This window comes from Varroa destructor, unplaced genomic scaffold (genome assembly GCF_002443255.2).
Source record: "Varroa destructor unplaced genomic scaffold, Vdes_3.0 BEIS01000005.1, whole genome shotgun sequence".
Classification (NCBI taxonomy): domain Eukaryota; kingdom Metazoa; phylum Arthropoda; class Arachnida; order Mesostigmata; family Varroidae; genus Varroa; species Varroa destructor.
The window spans coordinates 27,167,624-27,180,517 of record NW_019211458.1 but is presented as its reverse complement, the minus strand read 5'-3'; the positions used below and the strand labels follow the sequence as shown (position 1 = coordinate 27,180,517).

Below are 12,894 nucleotides of genomic sequence, written 5' to 3'. Positions count from 1 at the left end.
ATAAAAGCAAGCATTGCCATTATGCTGTGAATAGCATATTGCAATTATAGATTATACCATGTGGCAAGGTAGATAAGCAAGTATAGCGGAGACAACGCGGCACAGGGGGTCCGAGACTAAGTAGTCGGTGGGTATTGTTCTCTGCCCTACAATGGCCACTTTGCATGGGGGCTACAGTATTGTGTTTCTGTAGACGAAAAAAAAAGTAGGTCTGGTAATAGCAATAGCTACTTTGGGGGGAACAAAGACACAGCGTTGTTACCAGCTGCCCGCTGCCTTTTTTGAGCTCTGCGTTCGGGCTGAGAGCCAGACACGACAAGGTTATTACCAATATTAGCGGCTTACAATATAATAGTCGACGGTTAGAATAAGGAATAGAGTAAATAAACAAGTTTTATAGAAGAAATCGATGAAACGACCATCAGGATAGAAAAGTAACGGCCCAAGTTACCTGATCGTTGGGTAACATGCGTCAATATTACACAGCTGCTGCTTGTGTTAGCAATGCGGGAAAACGATTTAAGTGAAAATCGTAAGGAAAGAGGAACTGTAAAGGCCGTATCGTATAGGCTGGAAGGTTAGTAAGTAACCGCCAAGGCTTGCTTCTATGGAACTAAGACTAATTTGTAACTGGGGAGAAATTAAACTAGAAAGTAGCCTGCTAATGTCACTACGTAAACTGCTACTTAACCCGAAATAGAACTCGAAGTTATCTATCCCGGGTAACGAACCTTCCTGTTTAACCTTGTATCGGACCAATAGCCATGAAGTGTTTGTCAGCTTGGTGTTGTAACGTAAGGAGACATTTGGCAAAAGTCTGAAACGCTGTCCATTGTTACTATCTTGAGGGAAAAAATTCACCTGGTAGTGCTTCATTTAAACGTCGACAATAAGTTGAATGTTTGTTATCTGTATAAGAACGGAGAGGCAGGATAACAACTTTATCATTCATTTGTCCCTCTAAATCAAAGTTCAACTCCATCGAACGTAACTACTACGATGACTACTTTTATGGCACCAGAAAGACTCTAAATGCGCCTATCCAGTAACGATCGTCGTAGGGTCCAATATCCTGCAGAGAACGAACTGCCGTTGTCATAATCATTTCCGATACGATGGGGTTTTGTGATACATCTACGTGACGTGTGCTTGCGTTCGAAAGTTAGTCTAAGTCGTCATAGATAACAAGTATAAACGTGTCAGGACGCAGCATAGGTTTATAACATTTTTTTTTGTTCATTATTGTTATTGCCATTTTCGTTATCAGCGTAATTACGTATTATATTGGTATACAAATATGAGCGATCCAGATAAAGATATATCTCATCACAACAAACAGAGCTCACCCCATCGTAGCTTCGATTTCTCTGCAACGCATTGTCATCTACGCGAGCGTGCTTCTCTGTATCGTTATCACAAGCTTTCTAATGGCCTATTTCAATCATCATCGCTTATCAGCGGAGTAACAGCCTTTGAATAGTTCAGACAGATGTACTTGTTACCGGTTTCAAGAGAAAGCTTAAACAAGCAGAAGCAACTTTCAGGCTGCTGATTCAGTCGATACGTTCTATTTATAGCGATTGTCTTTCCCTGTAAAACAATGTCATTGTTGCGTCTACTATAGTTCTTTCTGTCGAGATCGGGACTGTGGCAGTGCTATGCCTCCTCCGCAACGATGGACGGGCATATCGCCGAACCAGAAACTGATAGAGCCTTCTGTGCTCACTGTGAGCTGTATGTCTGACTGCGGTAGCTGATATTCCTTGCAAGCCCAAAGGCTGGATCAGGTCATGAGCCGGATCACGATCAGATACTCTGATCCAAGGAAACAGCCGAGGTGACAGCTCCGAGTGTTCAGCTCCTCAGGCGCACACTTCCCTTTTGGAAATGAGCAGACGCGTCACTGTTATTTTTCTTTCTCGCAGCGCACCATCTCCGTATATTAGAAAAACTATACACACACAAGCAGGACGACGGCAGTTAGAACGAAGAGCGCAAGCGCCGAAGGTATAGTAGAGCTTGAAGCAAAAGTTTGCAGGTTAGGTTTGAGGTTCGGAGCTTCAATTTCGAAGCACAGAGTTCGAACTGAACGCAGCCAACCCCGCGGAGTGCCAATGGCACGGTATTGGCCATAACGCACTGTAGCAGCGCTGACTAAAGGAGATCATCTCCCCATCGCCGTCACTGCTGAAGCAACGGCCGTGGCCTTCCTGTATTGCAGGAAATCCTGTTTGAAACTTCGAGAGAGCGAAACTTTTGCTGGGATCGTGCCAGCTACGGAGCTTGAACCAGCGCTGAACCAAATTTAGCCTCGGCGGGGTCACCGGCGGAGAGGGGTTTGTCTCTATTACATTATATATCGGTTAGAGACTGCCTGAAATACAAGTCTGCCTCAGACGAGAACGTTAGCTAACATAGGGCTTGTGATGAAAGCTGTTTCAATGGTTTTGAAGAGTGACGTTGCAACGAGCATACGATGTGGCGGCAGTTGCGAAGCTTCAAACGATGATGTTGCTCGGAGTCGTTGCATTCGTTGCAAGCTAAATCGAGGGGTCAAACAACAAACTACTAGAAGGGCAAATGGCGGCACATAATTCGAATTATTAATACATGCCTATGTAAGCAAATAAAGACAATATATACTTATAAAATACGCTGTATTGATCTGCCAAATACGTTTATATGCTATTATAGAGTTTATTTAGATAAATAATTGTTTTATTTGTTGAACGTCCACATTTCCGGTCTGGTCAGGATCGTTACCCCAATAAATACAACTAGCTTCGTCTTCACAACTATATGAACTTATACAAGGTATAATCAACCGTTTGTACCATTAGGTCGCACATAACTGAATATGGGATAAACCTGAATTTAAGTCGAGACATATTATACTGGGAAATAAATACAATAGCTGATGATGGCAGGTATCGGATATTCTGTATAAGTGTATTCATATTACATTTTGTTCTTTATTTTCGCTATTTTTACCATCAATTCCAATTTCTATAGCTTGCTCTTCACTGAATCGTAGGTTGTGGTGGCCTAATACACAGTATCATACCCAATTAGAACGGATGTAGGAACGGAAACGGATGGAGGAAAATTTTGATTGGCTTCGATTAAAGTCGCTCCTCGATTGCATCGCTGTGGGCGTGCAGGCCATGTTAAAACCTTCTGTTATTTGAAAGGCTATTTCCTAGAAGGTAATTTTGTGTTAGTATTTATGTCGAATTCATTAGGCATAGGAAGCCCACCAATGACGACGTTTTCTCCCATTTCGGTAATCGGTTGACATTGAAAGAGCCATAGGCAAATAGATCTACATTCCCATACAATGTCTTTAAAGCATTTTTCGTGTAGCAGCGCATATTCTATCCAACATCGGATGAACGATGGTCAATTAACTTCCTATTCTTATCTGTTTCATATTTCCAATGAAGCGGTTATTTACAGTTTAATATTGCCTACATATTGCAAATACGCCTGCGGTACTTGAGTTCGCCATACCTTTGTACGATCTCATCTTCCCATGGCTGTACCGCGGTGAAACTTTAGGCACGTTTCAGGCACAGGTAAAGGCGCAGAAATACAGGGAGCTGGTGGTGAGGGCAATCGACAAAGAAAGACTTCGCGAGTTTTTCTTTGCCGACTACTCAGCCCTACGGCTTCGCCCGATCTTTTCAAAGTGCCGCGTTCCGGGAACTCAAAAACAAGGATATGCACAGCAGAAGAATCAATCCTACGCTGACGGCCGCAGGAAACGCGATACGAAAGGGGATCGCAGTGTTCTGTGCCTGTGAACGTGCGGATTGTGATATTCATTTATATGATTCTTCACGACGCCCCTGCTGCAGAGTTTCTAGGAATCTGGGCTTTCAGTAGTACCACAGTTGTGTGTTTCTTTGCTCGAGCCAATTTCTTGTTACATGTATAGATACCATAAAGTTAGAGAGAGAGATAGAGTGAGAGAGAGAGAGAGAGAGAGAGCTATGGGTATCGAGGGAACAGGGATGGACCTACAACGCGAATACGCGTTAGAGGACACGGTGGTGTCTTACAGTTTATTTCGTTCCTAGAGACTTTTCGAGGTTCTGAAGGGTATTATTGAGCATAGCCAAAATGGCTCATTATTCCAAAGAGTAGATTTCCCTGCGCAAGGTGGAAAGCATTCAAGAATACACAGCAGGTGTAGTTGCGTAAAAGTTGTTAAAGAGCTAGAAATTAACAGTCATTTTAAAGACCATTATTTCTTCGATTACTGGCTACATTTTTGTGTTCTGACAGCTAAAGGTTGATACTTCTTGGTCTTTCAGATCTTGGGGCTTGTTATACAGAATTTAAGTGCTATACTATGACTAGATGAAGGCCTTCCGAACGGTGAAATTAACCTATTCATTTCGTGTGCTTCCATTTATCCCCCTTCGTGTGCTTTCGACCGCTGATTATCTAATAAGAGATAATCGTTTCCTATTAACAAATATACATAAAAAAGGTCATTGTAATTCAAAGGTTTTGATAGGTTGAGGAGTAGGTGAACTACGTATGTATCTTCCTTAGCAGTGGCTTTTTAAGCCGATCGCCCTATCGGTTTGCCCCCTACTAGACATTGATCCTTCAGTGGGAATTAACGTTCAAGTGATTCTTCTGTAAAGACGAGAGCCACCTCCGCCTCCGCTCGACTAACTTCAGGGGTTGCCCTATGGCGGCGTGGTGTACAGGTGTAACCAATATTCAGATCCTGCATCTTCTGCTTTTGTCTGTTAACAAGCGGTACCAAGCCTCAGTTCTGAGGAAGCGATTTTAGTCTTGCTGGTTGTGTATTGAGGGTGGACTCGAGGTGCTGCCTAACTGAAAGCTGCGTTACCGCTGCTGCTGTTACAGCCGAGCTTGTTGAAGCCTTGCGGGTCTCAAGAGTCTTCATCCTGTTCCAGGAAGTGTGAGGTTAATCCCGAGCTAGAATATGATGAGCTGAGAAATCTTGCCGACCCATTTGCTGTTGTAGTTTTTCTTGCTGATGTTGTTGGCGGTGTTCACCCTTGGCGTTCCCTTCAGCTTCACTAAGCGATTCTAACCATCACGATCCAGCGAAGAAAGAAGAGACTCAACCACTTTAGCTCATCGCAGGGCACCGAACAAAAGGATGCGCTAATAAGCTGTAAATGTGCGGAGGCTGTAGGCATTCAAACAGGGAAACGTCCGGAGGTTGAAATTCGGTTGCCCGACGCCCTAATAGGGACGAGGACCTTCGACGAGGACACTCTCTGCATTTTATTTTTGTTACGCGGAACAACAACAACAACAACCACCCATATTCTTGCTGGTCATACATAAACACTTTATCTCTTGCTTTATATCTCTTTACAGAAACGCTCGATTGATACGCGAAGTGAGTGTAGGCGTACGCGAAAACGGAAAATTGAGTTAAGTCGTTGACAGCGCCTAGGGCAATTCGACCGGTCGGATTGCTCCAGCCATAAACGAAGGCCGCCGAAGCTGTGGACTCGGCGGGAGGTAGCGACGGTAAACCTGCGATGTAAGTGCGAGGGGTGCCGAAAATTATCAGAACGGCAAAGGGCAGGGAAGCTGCGAACGCACACAAAAAGTTGTGACAACCCCGCAAACGATCTGCCGTCCTCGTCAATCCGCTAGACATCCATCTCATTCTTTAGTTGAAAAGGGGAGGGGGGCATCGCGCTCTTCGACTGTCATCCACGAGATAATTGATCTCATTCCAAAAGCAACGATCTCGTAGAGGTAGTAGCTCACCTCTTCGAGTAAAATGTGAAACCTAGTGAAACTGTCTCGCCCAGACACAAACCAGTACAGGTCAGCTTGTGTCCCAATGTACACCTATTTTATTGTAGTAAAGTGACGTCTCTAAATATACCCGTCTAGAAATATTATTTTTCTAAGCTTTTTTGAAGGATGTAAATATATGAAAATCGACATTTGTCCGCATACGTAACTCGCTTTGAGAACGATTTATCTATGCTCTCCGTACTGCTCGCAGGAACCGTATAAAATGACCTGTTTGCTATCAAGAAATTTAATACCCAACATTACCTTTAACCGGTGACAACTAACACGAACGGTCGCTGTCAGCCCTCCAGCGGTCTATGGCTTTGTCACCCAGACAGAACCGATCATCTGGAGACTGAAATGAATGGACCGCTATAGAGAGAGAGAGATATAGAGAGAAATAAACAGCAAAGCCTAGACTAGATACTGTGAAGTAACTAACCTTTTTCACTCTTGCCAATGTATCGCTGCGGACAGCCGGCTGTTGCTCGTATTGAAAGCAGACCAGCTGAATCTGGAAGCTCCCATCCCGTGCACCGAATGGCTACTACCCATCAGGGCGACCAAACAGTTTTACCTAGTTTAGTTACTTTGGTATATATTAAATGGTTCGCTTACGAAAAAATGCATTCGAAACGAAAGGAAGACGTCGTTGAGTGCAAAGTGGATTTGTACAGTGTGACCAAAATAACCCTTGGTCATAGTGGGGCCCAGCTTGTGAAAACTATATATATATTTTTTTATGGCATTGCTTTGTGAAAGTGATCTAGATAAGGTTTTGAAGCATCCGTGAAAGTTAAGCAGTAATCCGGTATGGCTCTGGACAACGTAGGGTATCAGAAAGTTTAGGTGATTATTAATATACATGTTGTCATATGGGCTGTCATTGTTCCAAATATTTGTCGCTTTCTGAACTCCTATAATGGCCAACTTTGGAGATGTAAGGAAATGCTTAAAGTTCAGCGTCCGAAACAATGCTTGGCCTCCAACACGAAGCCTGTTTTAAGTCTAGGATTAGTAAGCGTATAGGTTAGCAATATTCAATGCCAAGAGGATACCGTTTCAGCTTTGCGAACAATGTCCAGCTTTTCATAGTAGTGGCCATCAATTTCGTGCAGACTGGAATCTTTCGTAACGTATTTTCTTACATTGCTTTATAGAAGAGTGTCTCATAGATGGACGATTGTCGAAAGCCGTTGTGCCATGCGCGTTAGCCTGTATGACCATCGAACAGCGGTATGAAACTGAGCCGCTGATTACCGTTCAAGGTTGAAGGAGCATGCAACCCTGTGGCTCTGATCGAGGCTCCAATTAGCCAACGCCGCTTGACCAACCAAATGTCTTTGGCCACTCGACCCTCGGTGGACCAGCAACAACAGCAGCATCTGTCGAGTTCTTGGTACAGCCAGCTGGGCAAGACTTAGGGCTTTTCGAATCCACTGATCAGCCCGGCAATTGGTAGTGCGTGTGCGCTTATTCATCGCCACAGCCATATATATGTATATATGTAAATATATGTACATCACTATATGAATACATCAGACGCTTCTCATGCACATGTGCGTTAGTGTCTATATCTGTGTGTGTTTGGAGGCACGCGCCAGTTCCAAGGCACATTTGGCAGTACCAAGTGCAGTCTTGGCTCCACATGATCAAGACCAGGTATAGCTCGACACGTTGAAAACCCCTCGACCTCCTGTTGGTTTCGTCGCTTCATCTTATCTTGCTGCCTATGAAACTGTCAGGAGCGTAGTATTCCACCCAGATTTCGTGGGTAGAGTAAGTATTTTTTGTGCTACGGGACCCAAGATACAGATCCCCCCCCCCCCCCCGCCCAGCCAGCGTCCGACTAGGGTTCAGCCACGGCTCGGCTGCGGGTCCCGTCAAATCAGGAGGATTGTGAATTGTGTCTTGTTCGACACCGTTCAAGGCATCTGCTTAGGATCTGTCAGTCCAGGATCTACTAGGTGCAGTAGCGGCAGCAGTGGAGGCGGCAGCTCCTTCGATTTATCGGATTCGCCTCGTCGCTTGGTTGGTTGTTGGGTCTTGGCTCGTTCGCGTGTCTGACGCGTGCCACCGGGCGATCTTTGTACGGCCGCTTTGTTGAACCGGCTTGTTCGCGCGGGCTGTGCTGGTTGCCGGTGATTCAACCACCAATCGGATTGCGTAGTGCTCCGGCAGTACCCTCTCCTCTGGCGAGCACCGAAGCTGGGAGGCGGAGCCAGAGGATAGACCAGGCCCCGAACGATCGGGATTTTTTCAGAGTAGATTTGACGACGAACGGGGAAACTAGGCCCAGCCGCCAAATGGATTAGAGTGTGAAAGCATCGTGAGTGAGTCAATCAGTCATTGTGAGTGGTGTGTAGAGGAATATTCTGAGGAGGAAGTGTGTTGATTGACTACGAAACGATACAAGAAGTTCAGCGTGGTGCTATGCGTAGCCTGACGACGAGAACAAAATAACGCAAAAAGTGCGAGAAACCTGTGTGAACGATACATCAATATATCGGATATCTCTTGGTAAGAATTAGGAAAGACAAGGTAACAGTAAATGGTTCACACTGTTACGTTGTCGCACGCAATTTCAATGATATTAACTATTTATAAATCTTAATGAATCATAAAGTTTACGAAAGTACACTCTGAACCATACTTAATACTTCAGATATTTTCTTCGACCTTTCGATAGTATAAAGCTTAACGGAAAAGCAATGACAAACTCCACGATTACACAGCTTCTAGGTGCAAAATGCTGAGCTATGTGAAAATGTTACCTCCAGATCTGCTTTTGTATGCTACCCTATCTACTGGTCTAATATAGAATGCATACGATAACTTTAGGAAGATTTCCGTGAAGAAAACGACGTTTATCAGAGCGGTCATCAGACGTGACAGATCATCACAGTGCTGATTATGTTCAGCCTCCTGTTCGCGTTGTACCCCTCTGTGGTCTACCTTGCTGGTTAGATTGTCGCTTGAGATTCTATTTGTAAGCGCGTCTTCCGAAATTTTCAAAAGCCATGCGTTTCACGGAACTCTTTGACATTGATGTAAACAGCTTGAAAAGAAGGGCTTGACGACAGAATACAATAACAATTGAATTACTATGACAGGGGCAGACAGTCGAGCGAGTGTTTAACCACAGCCAAATAGGCTTTCGCCATCACCAAATATGAAGACGCTTTGTAGTAGTTGCAAGAAAAAAATTCGTTGTCCCTTTATCTACTTTTTCCGACCGTTGTGAACGGTAGTCGAATTGCCGAGTTGTTTTCTGCGTTGCTACCCGTTTATCCGATCGGGAATCCATCTGCTCTTGCCCCTCCCCGCCCCGTTTATCTTCATCTCTCTCTCTCTCTCTCTCTCTCTCTCTCTCTCTCTGTGTCTTCATTTGCCCTGTTTAACATCGGTGTTGCCTTCTCCCCGTGTAAAACAAAAATCTCCTCATTCTTCATACTTTCTACTACCGCTACCGATACGACTCTTACCATCCCTTGCTGACTCTTGGTTGTTATCATAACGATGATCCTTATGATGATGACGGCGCGTTGCGCATTTCAATGTTACTATCTCAATTTTACTCCTACACAAATGACAGTCACTGTTATTATTACTACCAATAGCACGGTTGTATTCCCCTTTTTCTATATCCACTTCACAGCCTGTGTGCGTGTCAGTTGTGCTTTACGTGGACGCCTCGATTCAACTGGCGTCAACGACGACGACGACGACGACGACGACGACAAACATAGTAACAACAGCAGCGACACCGCCGCCAGCAGCTATAACAATGCTCGCCATTTGCCAATGATCATTTGATTTTAGTCACCACTGCCGCCCGGTTGGTGTGTCGCTCATCATAGTGCAGATTTTGCCTGGCAAGCGGGCAAACTTTTAGCCATCGTGGCCGGCGCCTTATAGTCCGTTCCGACACGAAACCGCAAGTCAAACAATATTGTACGCGCTATTGAATCTCGGTGGTTGACGCCGTTGCTATCGGTATTGCCGCTGTTCGCAACAGTGGCGTAAAGCGGCATCAAGCGACTTAAGCTTCATACGATATGCTATCCGCCATACCTACCGTGGTGGGGGCCAGTGCGACAGAATGCGCGTATCGTGCTACGTAGTAATAACAGTGGCGGCTGCGGCGGCGGCGGCGGCTGTTATAGTGATATTGCGGAGAGGTTTATTGCTTCTTGTCGTTTTCGTTCATCTTCATCACTTTTCTTTCGGAACAAAGTATCGCCTGTTGTCTCGATGGCACTATGGAGCTTGTTTTCGTTTCGATCATCCATTCTACTGTGTGGACAGTGTAACCCCGGCCAGTTTTTCATTGGTTCATGATGTTCGTTCGGTGTGGAGTAGAAGAAACGGCGTCTTCGCGCGAGGAGTAACAACATCAACTGTTTGGATAACAACGTCAGCGAACAACAGACGCCAGGCGTCATTTAGAACCTGGCGCATTACACCCCCCTTCCCCCGTGAACAAAGCGAAGAGATGTCGACGTGCGCGCGTCCGGAGCCGTAACGACGATGCAGGGAACAAGGAGAAGGTTACGCTGGTCCAAAGCCGCCGAGTCAGTGGAATCCGTTTAGCAATCGGGTACATCTTGTGTGACACCGCTCCGTTCGCTCTAGGCACAATCGATAGCTACAACAAGTTACTCGCTTTTGATGAAAAGTTACAGCGCTACCAGGTCGTTACAATGGGACACACGGTGGGAAAACTGACCACCAAGTTGCTATGTTATTGATAAAATTATTGCTGATGTTGACAGGACCAGTACTGGTTTGTTTGTGGTTGAATCCTATTTTTCCGCCATTGTAGCCGCCTTTCCTTTTCCCGGTCTTGCCGATGTAGTTGGACTTCCATAAAATAATCAATTCGATTCGAAAAGCGACGGCGGCACGCGTCATTGTGGCTCTACTGGTCGAAGCCACCGATCCCCGCCGATTTGACGGCCTGGCCTTCATCAAAGACTACTACTTTTATTAGGTGGTCTTCTTGCTTTTTTTATTGTTTGATTTTCTCCAACACAGCCCTTTTGTCCGTTTGTCAGCGCCCCTGCGCGAATGAGCTGTCCGTCCTGGCATTAACACGCTGCGAGCTATCAGCAACAATAAGCGAAATGGCAATCTTTCCCGTTGTAGCCTACGTAGGAAGTAGCTCTTGGCTTCTATGTCGAGAGTAGCCGGCCACGCCATCTACCGCTCCTATTTCGTCGATGTTACACCGTGACGTGGCTTGTCACGTTGGTAGCACACAGCGCTTGGACCGCAGCCGGCTGCTGGTAGCATTAAAAAGTGCTCTAGTACGTAGTAAATTCATCGTTCTACTATTAGAAACTATTTTTTTTCGCCTGCTAGCCAACGTCATCACTTGCTTGGCTGATCTTGCTCGACCACGTCCCCTCTAGTGAGTCTTTGGCGGCAGGTTGACGTCGGCTGCCGTCCGGGCGAACAACATTATCTATATTGTTTCCGAAGCAATGGTGGCTGTTGTCAATAGATAAAATAGGATAATGAGATAATATCGGGAACGCAGGCAACAACGACGGCGATAACGAAGAGGAAGACATCAATGTAAATTGCGTGGGTGTCGGTGCCGCGCGAGGTGGAGGCAAATACAGGGGCGGAAACATTCATGAGAGGCATAGCAGCAAAATAGCACGACAATAAGATAAAATTAATTTGAATTTATCTATAATACAAAGCCATCACACGGATCGCTTTGGTGCTGTAATTATTTGGGTTTTTTTTCTTCCTTTTTTATTTTGATTCATTCAGCGTTGACTACTAAGATCCGCAGCTGAGGCATAAAAGTAAGTGATTTATTTTTTGTGTGTCAGTGTATGTTTGCGCTCGAAACGAATATAACTGCTACTGCCATATAACGGTAGCAGAGTATTCTATCATAGGTATATGGTCAGGCGAAACGTTCTACTGCTTTTCGTTATTTTTTAGACTGTTTATTATTAATAAGACAATTGGTGGCGCACTTTTTTTCGTAACTAATGGCCGTCAGTGTATTTTGACTGGTGCTGTGTTCGTGGAGGCGAAGGTAGAAACGAAAAGCAAAATATATATATGTGATGGTATATTGGGGCAGACGCGAGATCTCAAATCAATGTACAAAAGCTCTCGTCCATGACTCACTTACCGCCAGCTTATTTGTCTGTTACGCAGATATATATCGTAGTCGCCAATGCTGATTAGCTTCGGTTATCACAAGTCCTGTGGCCAGGCGGTGTCAGTTCTTTCCTTAGACGGGTCAGAGAAACTGAATGGATAAATATCCTATGGAACAATTCTAGTTACTACATCCAGCACCATTGGACCTGATTTTCATGACATTGTACTAAATCGCCAGCAGGGATAGCAACAACATATATATGTTACTGTCGTAACTTAACGAAGGTATGCGGTGCGTAAACTCTCTACAATTATCACTACCACAATCGTATTTATCGTAGCTAGTAGTATTTTTGTGTGTCCGCGCAGCGGTGTTGAAGTGGTTTGAGATGGAGGTGAGCCCGGGGGGTGAGACGGGATCGGGGGAGAAGTGGGTGAAACACGACTTCACAATCGTTCTCACACCTGCGCTAAGCGTAGACGTATGTTCGACGACAGAGCAACTTCATTACAACGGGAGAGTTCACTGAGTTGTTGACTTTCTTCTGGTGGCAATACGCTCTGGCGGGCTGGGGGCTACTCTTAAACCACGAAGCAGCAGAAGTGTCTTGATTTCGTTGATAAATATCAGCCTTCCAGACTCTCCAATTCAATGAATTATCTTTTTATCAACAAGCCGACGACTAGTTTGTTCACTCGTCCGCTAACCCGAGGGGCATGGAAACGTTACAGAATCAAATATTCGCTATAAGTACACATTGTTTTCCAGTAAAGGTACAAGCAGTGGAAAAGGCATAAGAAATCTGCATATACTGAGCTGCTCCATAGGCAGGTTAAGCGGCAACAATGACGAGGTGACATTATCTACAATGAGAGCTGATCTATAGCGGATTGCTTAACTTATTTACTGGATCCTAGTTCGAACAATGAAATCTCTACGTTTTCTAGTTAAAATAGATAAAT

At 44.9% G+C, this 12,894-nt stretch overlaps 1 protein-coding gene and 1 long non-coding RNA gene across 4 annotated transcripts in view; one reads left to right on the top strand and one right to left on the bottom strand.

Moving 5' to 3' along the window:
* Positions 1-2,659: 2,659 nt before the first annotated feature.
* Positions 2,660-6,351, bottom strand: LOC147755488 (uncharacterized). The gene is made up of 3 exons (XR_015328588.1): positions 6,245-6,351; positions 6,067-6,157; positions 2,660-3,797 (listed from the first exon to the last, which is right to left on the bottom strand). It is a non-coding gene; the product is annotated as an uncharacterized LOC147755488 (long non-coding RNA).
* Positions 6,352-6,511: 160 nt separating this feature from the next.
* Positions 6,512-12,894, top strand: part of LOC111251736 (protein rhomboid-like) — a 16,853-nt gene continuing 10,470 nt past the window's right edge. Inside the window, exons 1-2 of one of the 3 annotated variants that reach the window (XM_022808647.2) lie at positions 6,512-6,651; positions 6,963-8,322. The gene's annotated coding sequence lies outside the window, so the exon portion shown is untranslated. Of the gene's footprint in view, positions 6,652-6,962; positions 8,323-9,632; positions 10,497-12,894 lie in introns of those variants that run through there. The other 2 variants (XM_086990347.1, XM_022808648.2) reach the window with 2 other exon arrangements.